A 21,776-nucleotide genomic window follows, 5' to 3' on the forward strand; every position below is an offset into this window, starting at 1 on the left:
AAGTCACAATTTTTACTCTACCAAACATAGTTTGCGAGAGTTTGCAATTTTTTTGTTAATTTTTTAATTTTTAATTTTTTGAAACTAGATATTTTAGTGTAACAAAATTAACTTATCAAAATATATATATATATATATATATATATATATAACAAAATTATGTCTTACAAGGTACGGTATTCTATTTTAGGAGGGCAATGACAATCTCAATAAGTAAATGCTTCTCCAAAAGTCTTTCCTAACATTGTGATCGACTATGTACAATTCTTGCCCTCAGTGCAAAAAAAAAAATATGATGCATCAATTCTTAGGTCCCTAAATTGCAATATTCTCCAGTGTCTGTTTAGATGTCCGTTGGATTTGAATGCTAACGTTCATATTTTACAATCCATTTCCACTTGGCAACGTTCATTATATTGAATGGTGGTTCATTTTACAAAAATGATTGACGGAGTTGAATAAAAAAGCACTCTACTTTTAAAATGAAATGCATCACTGTCCCTACCCCCTATTTTTGTTTATTATAAATAAATATATAGTGTTCTGTCAAACAAAAATAAAGCGTGAAGATAATTTTAAATGCAAGACAATTACATAATTGTCAAAAATAAAGCCAAAAGTCAGTTGTGTGTTCACAACACATTTCAATTTAAAATTTTCTCAATCTGTTCTGTAAATCTAGCATAAAACCCAAATCTGTTCAAGCAGCATAAGAAACATCATCAACTCAGGACGAGAATTTAATCAAGTTTTAGAGTACACAATCAGTTTTAGTGTCCCAGGGCTGGCTTCGCAATGCCTCTCTTTTTTTTTTGGCAGATTGGGATCCACATGACCCCACACACTGTGAGAGTAAAGGTATCAGTTGGTCACATAATTCGAATGTGTAACCTGATCATATGAACTACTACTATCAACAAAGCCTCTATTTTGTATACAAGTAAGAAGAAAAATCAAAACAATAAGGAAAACTACCAAAAAAAAGAATTTAATCAAGTGAACTCTATAATGCTGCCATTGGACGAGATCTGGTATGCCAAATGCTTGAGCTAATAGTAACTCACGGTATTCTTACAAATAGGCGGATCATTACCAGCCATCAGTCATGTGTGCTCTGTTTTGGATGCAGCTTTCAGTTTCACCAGCTGCTTCTGAAGATATGCCTGCTTTAGTTTCTCCCGATGAGCTGCACTCACCTTTTGTCTATGCAATTTGAGCTCAGACGCTTTTTCCCTTGCTTGGTTAGCTTCTTCATGGACTTCCCTGATGGAAACCACACGCACAATAGTCAAACGGATGGGCCTCAGTAGCATAAGACCTCAGCGATAGTAAGATAAAGACGAAGGAATAGCTTTATATTAAAGCATGTAGAAAGCATCATGTAAAATAAATCCAAAGATTGAAAATAATTATGTAATTTTATGTGAGATATCAGATTCTTTGCTTCTGTTATTAGATATGTAGGAATTGTTATGCTACATTATCATTCACAATATTGTATTAACATCTTTGTAGGGTTTTGCTTCACAAATACACATAGACATGTCCAACTGTTCTACAAAATATTCTTAGTTGCTTTGCCCAAAATTATGAAGAGAGTTTTACCATATCAGCATTCATGGTAAAAGTGGGGTATAATGTATGTATCATATGACTGGCTGATCTAAGAGACTCTGGTGTTGAATCTGTGTTTCAGTACCTATCATGAATGAAGTTATTCTATCGTCTCGAGAAGGGCATCCGAGCAGGAGGCGAAGAACAGATGGTAGGGGCCGTGGGTGAACCGTTGAACTCCAGCCACCAAAGAAGCAGCCGTGCAGAAAGTAAAGAAACAGGCCTCTCTCCAGCGACTACTTAGGTATTATGTGCAATTCTCAACCCATGTTTCACCACTATTCAAGAGCACTAATTTAATATTCAAAGACTTTCTGAGGGAATTTTCTAATTTACCGAGGAGGTGGAGGAGGGGACATTTTCTTGGTTTGTTTTGTAGTCAAAATTCCTCAATGGAGTAAACAACATAGATTTCACTCCGAGAATGTTCCTTCTGTATTTGCTAAATAGAAACATGAAGATTAAGCTGTAGCAAGGTAGTAACCATGGCCTTGCTTAAAGCATTGACAACCTTCCATGTATCAATCTGTATGTACAAGACCAAGGCAAAGTTCTGCACTCGGCTCACAAGCTCAACCAATCAAAGAGTTAAGGTGTGGCTCCCAGCCGATTGACCTAAACTCAAAACTATCAAACACAAAATGCCACTCGAAGCTGCATGGGTTGCATCTTGCCAGCTATTAACATAAAATATTTACAAAATCAAGTAATCCAGCGATGTGATATCATACATTTAGTGTGAGGCCCCACTCCAGAATCAAGAATAAAATATTTGTGGAAGCCCATGCTCGTGAATTTTGGTGGGCGGTTCCCTTTTGTGTTTGGTGGTGCATTTGGAAGGAGCGGAAAAGAAGATCTTTCAACACGGATGAATCTTCCATCGGGACTTTGAAATTTCTTATCACTAGCTCTCTTTTTAGTTGGGTTATGGGGAGAAATTGTAAATCTATAGAGGAGATTGTTGATTTTTTGGGTTCCTTGGGTCCGTAGGATCCTTTCTTTGGCTTCCGCCTTGTACAGTCCCCGGGAAGCATTCCTCTTTTGAATTTTTCTAATATAATTTTATTTATCAAAAAAAAAAAATCTCTTTCCAATCAATCATTTTATCCTCAGATCTAATCCAATATCCTTTATGCTTAAAATCCCATAATATATAATTTCTTCTACCTTATTTCTGAAAGAACTTCAACTTTTCTCTGCTTTATAAATTAAATTTCCTTAAGATCTTGGATGACTTACATTACAAAATCCAAAATACAAACATGCACTTAAGCATAAGTTGTAAATTGTAATGATAGATGCTAGAATCAGTCCTAAGACCTAACAGTTACTGTTCACATCTGGTCTGGTCTTTCCAGTTAAAGAATGAATTTAGGCAAGCCGCTCCTAAACCAAGCATGAACAGCTCAGTTCTGATTTTATTTGAGAATAGCATTAATATAAAATAAATATATAATGCTCAAGAACAGATGGATCAGTGGTACCTTTCTTTTTTATGACAGCCAACACCAGTATACATGAGCCCTAGGCAATTAGTCAAGTCAGGTTCCATCCGAAAAACAGTTTGAGCATGAGTCAAGTTAAATTCAAGCTGAACAAACTGCAACAGGGGAGAAGTTTCGCGAGGTTTTCAAAAAATTCAAGTCAATTAACAGTCTGAAAGAATGAGATTCAACAACTATCATACCCAAACTCACAACCTTTTTATATTACCAGTCAAGTGAAAATCAGTAAGATGAGATTTTGCATTATAACATCTGTATCTGTTATTATTCATTACCAAAAAAATTGCACATTTCCAATATTCTAGCCGTGTTTAAATTTATTTTCTTAAAAAAATAACGAAAGGTATTATATATCTTTTCAAAAGGAATTCTAAAAAATATAACGGATGAGTAGTAGAATAATAAAAATGCAATATGGTCGCGGTAACGGTTAATGGGTTGCACAGCCTGTCCCAAGCTGAATTGGTTCAACCAATGGAAGATCTTCATCTAATACAAAACCATGTAACCCCTACTCCCTCATCTTGGTTGAGGGTTTCTATAATCATCTACTGTATATACAGTTTAGAACTCTAGTCTAATGTTTCACTTAATCCCATTACTGCTCAGTAGAACATTTGCAACATACTATATGTAAACTAGGATATTAAGAAAGAATAGAAATTTACCCTACAAAACGCTTATGCTCAACCCTGTCCATCGTGCCAGCTGTCCGGCCAAGCCCCACAGGTTTTGTGTTAAGCAATCCAGAAACATCATTGTCACCATCTTCATTTGCTGGTGATTCTGTGGCAGAACTATCACAACTTTGTGGCTGCCGTGAGTCATCCCGCATGAGGCTTTTCTGGAAAAAAATCAATGCAATATTTCTCGTCTTCCTCATCAGAAAGTTCTCCCCTTGCAAGCTTATCATATAACTCAGCCTTCCTCTCTACTGCTGCATAGCTGACAGATCCATCATTGACTGCTTTCAGCTCAAGCTTGAAACTGGAATTAAACGGAATGAAAGTTTCATCTAAGCGAAAGTCAAATCAAAATCTAGAGCCACTTAAATTATCACTTACCATGCATGATAAAGAAAAAAAAAAAAAATTACCATAATGTCTAAAAAAAAAAAAAAAAAAAAAAAAAAAAATTTGGGAAATAAAAAAACCTAAATAAAGAAAGAAAAAGGAGAAGATCCTGCTTAAAAAGTAAACCTCCCCCTCCTTTTTCTCTCTCTAGTCTCAACCTATCCTACTTGTTATCAGTAGGGGTGACAATTCGTGTTTGTGAGTCATAATCGTACCGTGTTAAGAGTATTATACTAAACAAGTCAACCCAAACCCGACCCGTTTAATAATCGTGTCAGGAAGCCTCAACACTAACCCGACCTGTTTATTAAACAGGTTACACGTGTAACCCGTTTAATGACCTATTTACCAAAACAAAACATTATATTATTTAAATTATTAATAATACTCAATCAAACAATAAATAGTAGAAAAATATAAGTTTCAATCCAACCAAATTACTAAATAATCTCTGATCTACAAAAGAATAAATTATAAGACACAAGTTAAGATAGTAATTTTAAAACTTAACTAGAAATTTGTTTATGACACGTATAGTTAAACGGGTATAAATGGATTGAACTCCTCAACTTGAACACGACACGATTAACTAAACGGATTAATCGTGTCGAACCATTTACGACCCGAACCCGTTTAAGGTTGTTGATGGTAGTTCGTGAGTAGGATAAGGAGACCGTTCCACGTAAGCCAAGAGATCTGAGATCAGTATCCAATTGGAGATCCAAGCAACACAAAGGATTCTCTAAGTATGGAGATTAAGAAAGGGAAGGCCGACCTCGGTACCATGTAAACTCAAGCTTATCAGAGGATAATTGTTAATGTGGTGGTTGATGTCCTTTAAGGCTGATTAACATCCCTATTTATAGCGTTTACCTCCTCGGTCAATGCCTTTTAGTCTTTTAGCTGAGCCGCTCTTATCCGAAGGTTTGATGGCCTCTTCTTCTGACGGATGAGACGCTGATGGATGGGTCGCGGCACTTTGCCCCCCGGTCAAAGGAGGTAACGGCGTTCCCTAATTAATGAGGGTCTTATCAAATGTTTTTCGCCATTAATGCGCTTCTTATCCTTTATCGCTCGAGCTTAGGTACCGGGTATCCTTTCCCCCTTGTGCTGGCCTCGGACTGAGGCGACCTCTTAGATCTCAACCACCTATCCACATGTCCTCAGATTCCCGTGCTTCAGTGGGGATAGGCCCCCTTTCGAGGTCCTGCCTTCATGGCCTCGCGGGTTCCCATCCCAGTTCTATCCCGAGGTCTTCTTTGCAAAGAAGAGAAATGTGTAAACAGGTAAGTCGAGGTTGCTCTTTCAGAGAGTACCCTCGAGCGAGCCAGGGGGGAGGAGCCCATCCGACTGGAGCGGGGCGCGTCCACAGTAGAGGAAGGGTAGCGACCCCTTCCTCGGCCAGTGAGTACCGTTATTGGATAGGTAGCTCGAGAATACCTAATCCACTGTGGGCACGCCAGGTCAGCACTGGCCAGTTGTGCCTATGTTGCAGAAGTGGCGCCACTTAGTCAGCTACCGTGGCGCGATCATCAACAAAGGTCAACCCAAACCGCTTAACTCGTGTCATGTTGGCGGGTCCTGTCAAACTTTGACACCCCTAGTTATCAGAGAGACTGCTAAAATTTAGTCAATATGTTCTTTGATCCTTTTAACAAACACCAAACTTCAATATACAATTCATTTCATCCAAAGTCAGTGAAAGACATAAAAGGGCCTCTGCTGCAGCTTCTTTAATAATAAAATTCAAGTATGATTCATGGTTTGATCCTTTTAGCAATAAAGTTTCAAATTCGGTCAACTTTCTCATTAACAACACATACTATTTAATTATTTATTGTTTTTTTTGGCATTATCTTGTGATCATCAGTGTGTATATTCGTCAGATATATGTTTTACCAAAAACATTAGACACATATCCCATACCCATGTCCAAGTATTTATGCAATTATGTCACATTTTTTAAGAGTCCATGTAACATCTCTCATGGGATACTCTCTATGGATGATCTTTAAAGAGCTTGAGGACATAAATGGATTGAGAGAAAATTAGGAGAAGAGCAAAATATTCTTTGCCGGTGTTATTATTGACCGTAAATGGAAGAATCTTGATTTTTAGGGTCTCCTGAAGGAAAATTCCCTTCAAGCATTTGAAAGTACCTTTGGATTCTACAAAGCTAATCCCTCATGGCTAGTGACTATAAGAAGTGCGCTGATCGAATTACAGCTTGCATCAAGGTTTGTACTAGCAAATATTTCATTTGTTTTCTTTTCAAATAAATAAAAGCAGATCACTTGAAGGAGCTAAACGGGCCACACACACACATTCACGGGGTATATATCAAAATAACTGGTGTCTAATCTATCTATAAATAAGAAAGTATACATATTCTCTACAAAGTCTGATAAGTCTCCAAGGACAAGTTAACCCACCTACCATCTATCCAAATGGGGAAAAAAAAAAAAAAAAATTGCTCTTTATCTTGGTGCTTTACTTATCAAAAAAAAAAAAAAAGTAGATCCTTTGTGCCAATCAAAAGATCTTTTATTCTTTTCCCTCCATATACACCTCTTCAAGCAAAGCAGTCATGGCTCAACCTTTCCTTCTTATTTTTCCAAGCCTGCCAACCCTCCAACTAGATTATGCATCAGCTACCAAATCTGGGAACACCAAGTCTATCTAAAATAAATTCAGTATGAAAGTCTAAACCTTGCTAAAGTCTCTAGGAAATATTTGTCTTTCGCTGGACATACTCAAGTAGCGTTTTTATTTTGCAAAAGAAGGTGATAACAGAGATTCACACTGTTGGCGATGGCCCTTTAGCATTATGGCACTGATTTGAAGAAATAAGGCTAAAAGTGGCAGGGGATACATTATGCATACCAGTGGAGGAAGGGGGTCTTGGTCAGCACAGATTAGCCAATAGGAATGAAGCGGCTATGAGACGTCATTCATCATTTATTGCAAGAAGAAATCTATATGGATATATAGGATCTATGCAAGGAGAGAAAAAAACTGGCACTTTCTAGTCTATATCAATCCCAGCAAATGTGCAGGGTTGTGGGACATGAAACTAAAACTTTGTGACAAAGCTAGGCCTTTTATAGAACATATCATCGCAAATAGAAGGCATACATCCTCTAGTATGACAATTGGCATCCTTCGGACCACTCTAATAGTATTTTGAAGAGGATTATATACAATGCAAGTTCCAAAGGGTTTGTTAGTAGAATTATCGTAAATAATCATTGGTTTTGGTCTCCAGAACAGTTTCATCGGAAGGAATCTAGTCAGGCCCTTGGTGATTATTTAAAGCCATGTGCTGACAGAGAGGATCGACTGGTATAGTTACCTTTATGTAATGGACAATTACAGTGTAGGCTGTAATGTGAAAAGCATTGAGAGAGAACATGCCACAAGTTAACTTGACTTCCTTGTTATGGTAAAAATACCCCTACATACTATGTCTTTGTGACTTCCTTGTTATGGTATGGTAAAAATACCCCCACATACTCTGTCTTTGTGACTTCCTTGTTATGGTATGGTAAAAATACCCCAACATACTCTGTCTTTGTGACATTCAACATCGCCGTAGGGGGAGAAGTTGCTGAGATTTATATGTGTGGACACCCCTTAACCATGTAGGTGCGTTTTGAGGAAAACCGTGAGAACCGAGAGGAGAGTGTGCAAAGCAAACAATATCAACATTGTGCGGGGGCGGGTCGTGACAGTCTTTCCATAAAGCATTGATCAACTAGTTTTGTTCAACTAATAACAACCAAGCTTTTTCCCAATTACTTGGGGTCAACTACATGAATCATATGTTTCCGTTCCACTCTATTTAACGCCATAGCCTAAACCAATCCATATGCTATCATATCTTTCGTTACTAACTCCACACACATTAACTTTGACCTTCCTCTTCCCCTAGTATTATTCTCAATGTAGACCATGTCACTTTCCTAACTGGAGCACTTAATGGTCTTCTTTGCACATATCCAAACCATCTTAACTGATTTTCTCTCATTTTATCTTCAACTGGTGCTACTCCAACCATCTTCCGAATGTGATCATTTCTAGTCTTCTCCAATTAGTTTTGCTCAACTAATATAAATAAAATTATAGAGTTCACAACAAAAAGATCTCTTTCAAGCATTGATCAAATAGCATTTCCCAATTAATCATAAGCCAAACTAACCGTGCAATCGGTGCCATAGTAGACCTCATACACAAACAAATGAGCATCCATAACTTTCCCCCTTTCAGTTCACCCAGTTAATCTTTCCTAATTATAAAAATTACCAAACAACAAACACTATCAAATCCAACCCTTCACATCAATATCTAAATTATCAGTTACAATCCGCCTAAAAATTCACATTTCCTCCATTTTCAAATTTCAAATTTTCAATTATGCACAAAGTAACTACTCCTATATGAAATTCAACAACGAAAAGAAGAAATGAAAACCTAAATGATCCAAAATTGAATTGAAATCAAACAATTGACAACTGAAAGAATAGAAGTGAAAAAAAGGGTGCCAAGCTGATACACAAATGAAAGTCTATAACTTTACCCCTTTCAGTTTACCCAGTTAATTTTTCCTAATTATAAAAAATACCAACAACAAACATCACATCCAACCCTTCAAGCCAGTGTCTAAATTATTAGTATGGGGTGCTAATCCACCTAATAATTTGCTTTTTTCTCCATTTTCAAGTTTCAATTTTCTATACAAAGTAACTATATGAAATTCAATAACAGAGAAAAAATAAAAAAATAAAAAAGGAAACCTAAATGACCCAAATTTGAATTGAAATCAAAGGATTGACAATTGAAAGAACGGAAAAGAAAAATAGGGCTTACGTACTTGAGAGTGCGAGCCTCGACGCCGGAGTTCTTAAGAGATAAGGGATCGTGAGGTGATCTTCTTCTTGGCTCGTTGATATTCGAGGTGGTCGGGGTGGGCGGAGAGGTCTTTGGTCCTCTTGGGATCTGTAGAGTTGGGCCTTCAGTTCGAGGATGGAGGAAGGTCCGAAGCCAGCGATGGCACGGTGCTTCTTCGGCATGATTGTAGATTCCATCAACCATCCAGTGACTCCACAACTACCCTCTTCTTCTTCCCCTCCCCCCCCCCCCCCCCCCCCTCTCCCCCTTCTATATAGCACTATATATACTTATTGCTGTTCTGGTGTTGCAGCTTCGAAGAGAAATTGGTGGATTGATCGATTGAATAATGAATACTATGTTCCCTCTCCTGTCTACCAAATCGTTACGTTGTTTTTATACTCTCTCTATGTCGTTAAATAAATATAATCGTAAAACATTTTTTTTTTACTGTAATGGTCAAATATTTTACTCTATATATTTTTTTGGTGTTTAGTTGTAAAAAAATTATGAAGTAAAATATTTTATTAAAATTTAATAAAAATAATTTATTTCCTTTTACAAGTTATTTTACAACTCAACTTTTATCCTTAAACCTTTTGTTACGGAAAGATAAAAATATATATATATATATATATATATATATATATATATATATATTTTACCTTAAAAAATTATATTTTAGTCCGGTCAAACAAACTATTGTATATTCCACAGTAAATATTATTTATTTATGGAAAATGTTTTAACGTTAAAATATAATTTTCAAATAAAAATATGATTAAATTTTTTTAAATAATATATAATTTCTAAATGCAGCTAGTATACATAAACATGTAGACAACAAGAGTATTATTAACATATTTGTACTTATATGTATATTATAATAATTATATATATATATATGCACAAATTTGTCTCGAAAGCATTTGCAGGTTTGGTCCAATTTCTAATATTAGTTCTTAAGGATTCACAAAACAGAATTATTTTTAAGGAATTATAAAATGTAGTTATTTAAAAACATTCAACTAAATTTTCAAAAAGTATTTGCCAAACATAAACATTTAAACATTTTGTATAATTTTCAAATTTTTATTTTTCAGAAAATAAAAACTAACCAAACAATTTAAACTTTGTTCAAAAGCATTCTATTGTCAAAATTTATATGGCCAAAAGCATTTATTTATTGTCACCAAACATGGCTAAAACTGTGGTTTCACTTTAAAAATTGTTGTCCTTAAAAATTCAATCAAATAAGAAATTAGTGTTGGTGTATTGCTAAGTATAACTATTAGTATAATTGGTATCATCTCTCATTCTTTAAAAAGAGGTTGAATTCGAATTCAAATTCAAAGTAAATTCAAAGTGTGCGCGTCTGCTTTAGCTTTGAAAAGAAAAGGTAAAATAAATGGCGTTGTAGTTGTTATGTACTAATCTCTTATCAACCTAGTTATTTTAAAATCTAAATTTGTTTCTAGTAGAGGTTTTACATAGAAATTTAAATACTATTTTAGATAATGGTCTTAATTTATTATATTCCGGGAGATACTCTAAGCAATGTATATACAAATATTTCAATAATCCCTTTTTTTTTTTTTTTTTTTTTTTGTCCTTTTTGATTTGATCAATGAAACATTCAAAATTTGTCTTGTAAACCTTATAAACTGTCACCATAGTGAACTTATTTAAAGCTTAATACTGATGATATTGATCGCTTCTCAACTCTCAAGCATCACATGAGCAAATAACTGGACAACATTTCAAGGGACTTGATGGGAAGACAGTTTCCACTCAAAAGAACACATAGAACACCATTTCTTTACATCAAGAATGAGATCATTGTAGAACTTTTATGCAAACTGTAAATATAACTTAAAAAAAAAACAATACATGATTACTAATCATTGAACAACATAAACTCAACCCTTCACACATGATTACTAATCAATCAATATCATAGTTTGCAGTTGCAACGAATATCGGTGTAAATTGGCCGACTCATGGAGGTGTGTAACAGTATCGGACCTTTGAAAAAGGGTTACAAACCGACTAATATGTCGCGTATTGGCCGATACAGGCGATCATGATCAATATGCCTTAACCATATTTCTAACTCACTGCTTCATTTAACTACCAATAGCGAACTAAAAACAAGTAAGTCATGAAAAAACTATGAGTTTCACCATTAACAACTATGAGTTTCAGTTGAGAAAAAAAAAGACTGGTAAAAGAAGATTCAAAAGTAAGAGAATAAGAAGAAAGGGAGACAATCATTTTCAAGCATCACCACCATGAGGCACAGATACTCTGAAAGAACAGCAGGGCAAGGGTCAACTCATCTAAGCATTTTTAAATGATATGTGAAGTAGGCATGGATATCAACTTCCCAATTACCACCCCCCGGATTCACAGAGGAGTATATCTGCTTTGTACAAGTTAGAGAGCTCCTCAAGAGGGCCATCATTAATGCTGATGTCTTCGCGAATGGCAGCATGAGGGCAGCCTCCTGTTTCCACAGCAAGTATTCTTTCCTCATGAAGTGCTCCATGCTTCACCAAGAACTCACCATCCTTTTTCGTGAAAATATCATTTGTCACCTACAATAACATAATTTATTATTCAATTACATTGACATGCAATTTAAACAGGATGAGATATTGGAATGTGTGCTTGTATCAAGATCAGCCAAGCCAGAAGTCTTAACAAATAAACTTATTTAGAGATTCTTAGTCCTTAAACAAATTAAGCAAATTATATTTTAAGGTAACAAACATTTTTCAAATGAAAACTCTATAAAGAAATTAATTGAACAATGTCTTTAGAATGCATGAGCTCAGCTGATCATAGCAAGATTAGTGCCCAAGAGAACTAGGTGTCATAGAATGGAGTTATAGGTAATTGTCAACCCCTGATAAGCACATCAATGAGCTTTAGGGGTACAGGAATCTTGCTTTGTGATTCCCCTCTATCAAAGAAAAGAGTGGTGAGGAGCTGGACCAGCTGGTACTATAGTTCAGTTTTAAAATCATTCAGTTATGGCAATATCAACACTAACCGAGAAGTTACTTACAATAAAACTTTTAGATAAATGAATGTCAAAATCCACAGTCAATTGCAATCAAATAAGGTTTCTAACATTTCAAAGATCATTTCCTCATGAAGGCTGCAATCACATGATTCATGAACAAAAGGAATCTCAGAGATACTTAGTAGATTGTAAATACTGCTGCAAGACTGTATTTATCCCGCAAGAATTTACACAAGGCCAACATTAAAGCTGTTTTCCTGTGATGTGTAAAACCAGATTTCGATTAGCAAAAGTCAATTCAATCAAGCAATGACATTATGAAGTGAAATAAAGATGGATCCTTGTCTCGAAGAGATAACAAGACTAACAATAATCTCTATAGTTCTCCTCTAATTTTGGTAATAGTTTTGACAAAACAACAAATTCGATTATCCTGATATGCTAAAAGTCATTAGAACTTAGAAAACAAAAGCTAGAAATCGTAACAAATTTTGTGAATTCAGAGGCTAAAAAAAATAAAATAAAATAAAAGAGATAAAACAAAAAGAAAAAAGAAAAAGAAATCATCCAAGATAACTCACAAATAAAGATATCAAAAGACATGTTGGAAAATTATTAATTGACACAAGGTGACCACTAATCCCATACTTAATGCATTTGCACAAAGTGCAACAACAACCAAGCATTTTTCTAACTATTTGGGTCGGCTACATAATTCCTATGTTTCTATTCCGCTTTATTTAAGGTTGGACCGTTGCTTCAAAAAAGAAGCTTTGCTTAACAAATACCACTCAGTCAAAGATGAAAGGAGGGGAGGGGGGGTTTCATAACCTGAGTCAATCCACATGTTATCATATCCTACCCCACTTTAATTTTGGTTGTATTTCACTTTTCCTAACTAGCACACTTGGTCTTGGTAAGTTTAATAATAAAAAATTTCATTGATGAATCTTAGGTTAAAGACATGAAATGCTCATAGTAAACGAGCCAAATGTAATAAATAACATCAAATTCGAGCTACCCAATAACCCATATGTGTAGATTTATATACTAGCATAGTCCTATTATTGATATATTGTAATTAAAATATGAAAGCCAAATGATAGGAAAATAGGAAATACCCAGTACCAACAGGGCGGCCACCAATTCCAACAGTGAAAGCTCTTTCATTGAAATCTCTGGTGACAAGAGGGGGTGCTCTTCTACTGAAATAACCAGGTGAGTATATGGGTGTTGGAAATAGTGGCCTAGTTACACACATAACACTATACTATTTGAAAGAGAATAAAAATGGAGGAAAACACTTTTTATTTCACTTGATTGAAAATGAGTACAATGCATGGGTTTATATAGGCTTCAAAACATAAATGTAAATGAAAATTAATACCCCACTAACATATCATTTAGTAGGCAAAACCCCCACTAACCCACTAACATGACCATTTACTAGTTGTAACTCTCATGCCCTCCACTAACTCCGATAAAAAACTCACATAAATATAAAATACCAAATAAAAAAACACCCATGACCTTCAAAGACAATTTAAAAATAAAATAAAGTTTAATTTCTAACACCCCCCCTTAAACTTGAATTTTTTTCAACTCCAAGCAAATTCCTTAACTTGTGAAAATCTGCAAACTGAGGGGCTTGGTGAAAATATCCGCAACTTGATCTTATGACTTGATGAACTTGAGCTCCACCTCCTTCTTGGTTATGCATTCTCTAATGAAATGAAATCTTGTATCAATATGCTTGCTTCGTTCATGAAACACCGGATTCTTGGCCAAAGCAATTGTTGATTTGTTGTTCACAAAAATCTCCGTTGATTCTTCTTGTAGCATGTGTAAGTCCTTCAACAAATTCCTCAACCAAATTGTTTGACAAACACATGAAGTGGCTGCAACATATTCTGCTTCACAAGTTGAGAGGGTGACAATGGATTGCTTCTTTGAACACCATGTAAAAGCAACATTTCCATGAAAAAATAATAGCCAGATGTACTTTTTCTATCATCCAAATCTCTGGCCCAATCACTATCAGAATAACCCACAAGCTTGAAATCATTAGTAAATGAATAGAATAACCCAAAATCAAGGGTACCTTTGATGTAACGAAAAATCCTCTTAGCCGCCTTGAAATGAGTTATGGTGGGTCTTTCCATAAACCAACTAACAAGCCCAACCGCAAATAATATGTCTAGCCTTGTGCATGTTAAGTATCTCAAGCTTCCAACAAGACTTTTGAAAAATGTTGGATCCACCGTCTCTCCATCTTCATCTCTTAACAATTTAATTCCAACTTCCATGCGCGTGTTCACCAATTTACAATCTTCCATCTTGAATTTCTTGAGAATTTCCTTAGCATAGCCTTCTTGGTGAATGAAAATTCCATCATTCATTTGCTTGACCTCAATGCCAAGATAATAAGTTATGATGCCAATATCTGTCATCTCGAACTCTCGAGCCATAACTTTCTTGAAATCTTTAAACATTTTTGGATTGCTACCTGTGAAGATTAAATCATCCACATACAAGCAAATAAAAAATACATCTCCATTCTCACTTACTTTGGAGTAAAGAGCATGTTCATATGGGCACTTTGAAAAATTATTGTCTTAAAAATATTTGTCAATTCGCTTATTCCACACCCTTGGTGCTTGCTTCAAGCCATATAAAGCCTTCTTCAATTTCAAGACTCTGTTTTCTTGCCCCATTACAACATAGCCCATGGGTAGTTGAACATACACCTCTTTTTCAAGAAACCCATTCAAGAAAGCCAATTTCACATCCATTTGATGGATTCTCCAATTGTTCTGGGCTGCCAAAGAAATTAACAATCTAATTGTTTCCAAACGAGCTACGGGTGCAAATACCTCATCATGGTCAATTCCAGGCTTTTGGTTGTATCCCTTGGCGATCAATCTTGCTTTATATTTTTCAACTTCACCATTTGTATTTTTCTTTGCTTTATACACCCATTTGGCACCAATTGCCTTTTACTCTTTTGGAAGTGTAGCAAGCTCCCATGTGTCATTCTTCTCTATGGATTTAATTTCTTCATCCATAGCATTTCTCCATTTTTTGTCTTGTGCCGCCTCTTCAAATCCTACGAGTTCACAATCCGCAAAGAGACAAAAAAGTGTTAGATCACCTAACCTTTCTGTTACCTCATCTTTTTCGTCATATATGTCACGAAGACTCCTCATGCGAAATGGTGGTGTGTCACTTGAACTTGATGATGATGGAGTTGATTGATTTTGAATTGATGGTGGTGGAGGTGATGTTGGTGGAGAAATGGGCTGCTTCATGCCTTCATTTTCTTGCTCCTCGTCAGAAATTGGAAAAATATTATAATCTTCATTTGGAGTGTTCCAATCCCATATGGCTCCCTCTTCGAATTCAACATCTCTACTAATGACAATCTTCCCATTACTTGGATTGTACAACTTGTAGCCTTTGGAACTTGCATCATAGCCAATGAACACCATTTTTTCACTTTTGTTGTCTAACTTGGTCCTCCTTTCATCCGGCACGTGCACATGGGCAATGCTCCCAAAAACCCGCAAATGAGAGACACTTGGGTTTCTTCCGCTCCATATTTCTTGTGGTGTTTTGTTTTGCACACTTCTAGTAGGACACCGGTTGGACAAGTACACCACACAATCAACCGCTTCACCCAAAATTCTTTAGGCATTTCCTTACTTTTCAACATGCTTCGAATGCTTCGAACCATATTGAGAATGGTTCTGTTCTTCCTTTCTGTAACTCCATTTTGTTGGGGCGATCTCAGAACCATTAAAGGATGGTGAATTCCATTTTCTTCACAAAAATTTTTGAAATTATTTGATGTGAATTCACCACCTCTATCAGATCGAAGAGCCTTTACATCATAGCCACTTTGTTTTTCAACAAGTGTTTTTAATTTCTTAAAAATTTCATACGCCTCCGATTTTTGTTTAAGAAAATATACACATGTTTTTCGGCTAAAATCATCAATGAATAATAAAAAATAATTATTCTTACCAAATCATGATGGAGAAATTCGACCACAAACATCCGAATGGATAAGTTGTAGTGGCGCCATAGCTCTTGTGGTAGCTTCTTTAGGAAAACTTTTCCTTGATTGCTTTCCAACGAGACATCCTTTACATAATTGATTTGGATTGCTAATGAAAGGCAATCCCTTCACCATCTTCTTTTTGGCCAACAACTCTAATCCTCCAAAATTCAAGTGCCCAAGTCTCAAGTGCCAAAGCCAAGTTAAATCATTAACACAAACCTTCAAACATTTAGCCTTGTCGGCTTGAATATTTAGCAAAAACATCCGGTTCTTTGTCATTGGAACCTTGACAATCAAATTATCCAATGGGTCTCTTATCGAAAGACTACAATCCTTCATAGAAATATTGTACCATTTTTCTAAGAGTTGTCCCAAACTCAAAATATTGTTCTTCATATTAGGCACATAATAAACATTAGAGATAAATTGATGATGCCTATTCCTCAAATGAATCAATATTTTACCTTTCCCTCTTTCCGGAATTTGTGAGAAGTCTCCAAATGTCACCTTGCCATTTATTGATTCATCAATATCAACGAACTTCTCTTTGCTACCACACATATGGTTGCTAACACCAGTGTCAAGATACCACACATCTTCTTGATCACTCCTTTCACCTTTGTATGCCAACAACAAAGTAGGCTCCACTTCTTTATCAACATAATTAGCCTTTTCTTCAACATTGTTAGTAACATTTCTACATTCCGAAGCATAATGACCATACTTTTGACAATTGTAACATTGAATTTGAGACTTATCATACCTCCTTCCATATGACCTTGAGTAATTTCCTCTACCACGACCTCTTATTTGTTGTGAGTTATGGATTTTTTCTTCATTGTTGGTTGTGTGTTAACCGTTTCTTTCTCCTCTTCCTCGGCCACGTGCATTTCCACGTCCTCGGCCCCTTTGATTTCCTCTATGTTTTTCATCTCTTTCGTTCAACAAAAACTTTGTTTGTAGCACTTACTCCAAAACTTCTTATTTCTTCACCACCTTTTCTTCATGAGCTTGCAACGAACCCATGAGTTGATCAACAGTCATGGAATCCAAATCCTTTGACTCTTTAATGGCTACAACAATGTAGTTGAATTTGGAATCCAACGACCGAAGGATCTTTTCAACGACCTTTGTATCAATCATGATGGTTTCGCCATATCTTCTTAGTTGATTTACAATAACCAGGACCCTTGAAAAATAATCTGAAATTGATTCAGATTCTTTCATATGCAATGCTTCAAATTCACCTCGTAACGTTTGGAGGTGAACCTTCTTCACTTTATCAACTCCTTGGAAGGAATTTTGAAGAATCTCTCATAGTTGCTTTGCATTTTCTGCATTAGCAACTCTTTGTAGCATTCCATCATCCAAACATTGATGGATAGTCATCACCGCCTTTTGGTCTTTCTTTTTCATGGCTTGTAAAACATCTTTTTTGGCTTGAGACAAAGTTGCCTCATCTTCTGGCTCATCATAACCTTTGGAAACAACTTCCCACACATCTTGTGCTCCCAAAATTGCCTTCATACAGATACACCAATTTTCATAGTTATCTTTGGTGAATCGAGGCATTTGAAATGGAACCGAATTGTTTGTCATTTCTTCTCTCTCTCACAAACTAACTCTGATACCACTTTGTTGGAAATAGTGGCCTAGTTACACACACAACACTATACTATTTGGAAGAGAATAAAAATGGAGGAAAACACTTTTTATTTCACTTGATTGAAAATGAGTACAATACATGGGTTTATATAGGCTTCAAAACATAAATGTAAATGAAAATTAACACCCCACTAACATATCATTTAGCAGGAAAAACTCCCACTAACCCACTAACATGACCATTTACTAGTTGTAACTCTCATGCCCCCCACTAACTCCAATAAAAAACTCACATAAATATAAAATACCAAATAAAAAAATACCCATGACCTTCAAAGACATTTTAAAAATAAAATAAAGTTTAATTTCTAACAATGGGTTCATGTGAATGTGGTGCCAGTCCATTATGGCTATGATACACCTCCCATCTGGGCCCACCCACGATGTTTTTGTGGAGTCCCTATTAGAGTTCCTGTTTCAGGTGAACAAATATATTGAGGATTACAAACGATTGTAGATGAAAAAGAATATGTATTTGAAATGGAAAGATTAAAGAAAGAATACTCATGGATATGATGGTGATGACGATTATGATCGTGATGATGATTATGGTCATGGTGATGATGATCATGTTAAGACGCCATCGACTCTAGTCTGCAAGGTTGGCTACTTACTATACTATGAGGTAGAGAGAGAGAGAGACAGAAAGGAGACTGGATTTGGTAATGTAGTGATGTAAGTTTGTTTTACGAAAATGCCCTTTAAGATAGATTTTTAATTTTTTTTTTCTTCCTTCTTTCAATCATAGATCCATAATGCATTGTTTTTATAAGATTTCTTTGAATAGTAGCTCTTACACTAATAACATTCTACTATCATTTATCATTCATAATGATATACACACACCATTCTTTTTATCTCCCATTCATCCTTCATTATTATGTTTGTTCTTTTTATATTTCATTTATTCTTTCATCTTCTTTTTTTTTAAATTAAAAGCATGATTTTGTAAGATTCCTCTACTTGATGGTTAGTAAGGAATTATGTCTATAAATAGTGAAGGTTGGTCCTCTCTCTAGCTCATTCAATACAAGTGTGTAATTGTTATCATTTATACACCTTATAGATATAACACATAAGTGAGTAAGGTGTGTTGAAGAGATTTAGGGAGAGAAATCATCTTTTAGATCTTCTTGATTAATCCAAGAGGTGATTATTGTTCATTCGATATTTCAACATTTTCGCACATATGGATCAAGATATTTATGGCTATATATTATTTATGTTAAATTTATATTAATGTTTTACTAACTAGTGATGATCATGAAATTCAATATCCAAAATATAAATTGTGATTAATAACCACACAATTAATTATGATGTCATGTTTTCTAATAGTTTTGTGCAATGTTTTGGAGTTTTCTGAATTGGACCTTCACTGGAAGGGATAGGGTTCCAAATGGGCCAGACTCATTATGTTCTATTCTATAAACTGCACTTCTTTCTATTAGTTTGTTTTGATCTGTAATTATCTTATGAAATTTAATAGTTTAACCATTCGACGCGTAATCTTTAGTGATTAATCCTAGAATTGCAATCATATTCATTATAACATCTAACACTTGCTTTGAAGGAAAAAAAATACATATATATATATATATATATATATATTTTTTATTTTTTTCTCTTTTTGTCGAAAAAGAAATATTGATGAGTTTTTTTAGTTGGTAAAAAGTAACTCAAGAACAAATCTAATGGCGGTGTTGCCCATTTCCATGGATTGCTTCATATGTTGCCTCAATGGCTGCTCACCATGTGTGTTTTGTGGGCTTCTTAGCCTTGTAGGCTATCATCTTAGCTTGGGCCATCCATTTTGAGTTTGTACTTATTTCAGTTGGACTTTGTAATTGCCTACCCCAGGCTCTTTATTTCTATAAAATTTACATTTACCTTTCAAAAAAAAAAAAAAATCAAGTTATAAATAATAGATTAGTTACAAATTTACAAAAAAAAAAAAAAAAAAAAAAAAAGAAAAAAAAGAAAAAAAAAAAAGAGTTTTAAAGCAATTGAAATGGATATTTGTTGTTCTTCTAAAGAAGTGACTTCTTCTCTTTTCCCATCCCTCCGGCCAAACCAACTAATATTATAAAACTAATATTATAAAACATACAAATTGGCAGAACACAATGAGCAAGTTATCACAAAGAATTTTAGGCATTAATAAATCTGAACCAGACCATCCTCTAAAATTTGCAGTAACACACAACAGCATAGCTTATCAATATCACCCTAAGAAAAACAGAAGCCATAAATAACTTCAAAATAATAGATAGTTTTGCATAAAGTGCAACATTTAAAAAAGGACCATACTCAGAAAAAGTCAGGACTGTGAAGATTTAAGCAAAAAAGTTCATTTGAACAATATTATTAAGCTATTCACTAACAATGGAGTGATTTGATTATTTAAGGTTCCGAACAATATATATATATATATATATATATATATATATATATATATATGGACTTAAGAATAGTGATATGTGAATTTAAAAAGGCATGCATGATTGTAACAATGCATGATAATGGGATTAATTCAATCATGAATTTATAAATTTAATCTTTTAAATTATTTTAGCATATGAGATTAAATGTTTGGCATGAGATAAGATTGTGAAGCTCTTAATTGGCTGTAAATATAAATTATCAGCATGCGTAGAGTTCTATTTATATTAAAATATATAATTGATGTAGAAAGCTTTAAATAAATAGAAGTGATTCGTGAGATTTAATAACATTAAATTATATGTTATTTACTGTTATGCGATGATGTGATTTTACTCTGGTGCATAGTTGTGTTTTATGATCTTAAACATGATCTATATATATGTGGAATATTGTTGGGAACCATTGTCAGGATGTGGTTCTATGTCATGTCATTCTCAGGATATGGATGACATGTCACTATTAGGATATGGCTAATTTAATATATATGTTTCCAACCCATTGTTAAGATATTGGTATGATCATTGTCTCGTGATCGGTGATTAGGAAGAAAACGTATATTGACAGTTGAGATGTGTAGCTGGATTTAGGGATGTATGTGCCCTGGTAGAAGGAGGACTCATGACCACCTTTGTGTGTGCTTTACATGAGATACTCACTATCTAGTTGAGTCTGCCTTAATCTAGTGAGAGCCTTTAGTGTATTTATTATATACCTATTGACTATGTAGTTATAGCATGAGTTAGCCAAGGGTGTGTCGTTCATCATGTAACACCCCCACATTTTCCACGCATAAGTTGATCAGGCTTATACACGAAAAACGAGGGATATCAAAAACAATTGGCAATATACAAGCATGGAATACAAAATGATGATAATAAAAGAATTTAGACAGGAAAGGAACACTAAATAATACAACATCCATCCATCCTTTATTTAATACCGTACTTCATTACAACTTGGAAATCCTATGTCAAGGATCCCTAAATATAATCCTGAGAGTTCAACGTCAAAAGTAAATAAAAACTGAAACTGAAGTAATACATAAAACTTCTACCCTGAACTGGATCGTAAGAGTAGATGAGTTCGGATGGTGGTCCCACACTGCTAACCTCAACCTTGGAACGGGTACTGACTGTATCCTGAAATAACAACAATGGTGGGTCAACCCCACGAGCAAGTCCTCTCTACTATGACCCAAATCAGAGAATCAAATAAATTAATCATTTATATCCGGATGAGTACTATATCTATATACATCCTAAGGGAACTATCCGATGTATAACATGACCTCAACCAGAATAGACGGTGATCACTTAGACGCACACTAGGTGGTCAAGTGTCGACTTTCCCTACCCGGGAAATCAGCTATTATACATGGTGCACGGTACTGACAACACAGACTATAACGAACTACACAGTGATAACACCTCTCAAAGTACTGATGAATATACTGAGCATATCAATTAGGCAACACATGCCAACAATATTAATAAATATAC

The 21,776-nt window shown here is 35.0% G+C and overlaps 2 pseudogenes; both read right to left on the minus strand.

The window, feature by feature from the left end:
* Positions 1 to 710: 710 nt before the first annotated feature.
* On the minus strand, positions 711 to 10,753 carry LOC132304690 (uncharacterized protein At4g18257-like; annotated as a pseudogene).
* A 716-nt stretch (positions 10,754 to 11,469) lies between these two features.
* On the minus strand, positions 11,470 to 18,416 carry LOC132304691 (urease accessory protein G-like; annotated as a pseudogene).
* Between the last annotated feature and the right edge of the window lie 3,360 nt (positions 18,417 to 21,776).

This window comes from Cornus florida, unplaced genomic scaffold, assembly GCF_030987335.1.
Source record: "Cornus florida cultivar Cherokee Brave unplaced genomic scaffold, ASM3098733v1 CherokeeBrave_3.0.0_Hap2_Chr04, whole genome shotgun sequence".
Taxonomy (NCBI): Eukaryota; Viridiplantae; Streptophyta; class Magnoliopsida; order Cornales; family Cornaceae; genus Cornus; species Cornus florida.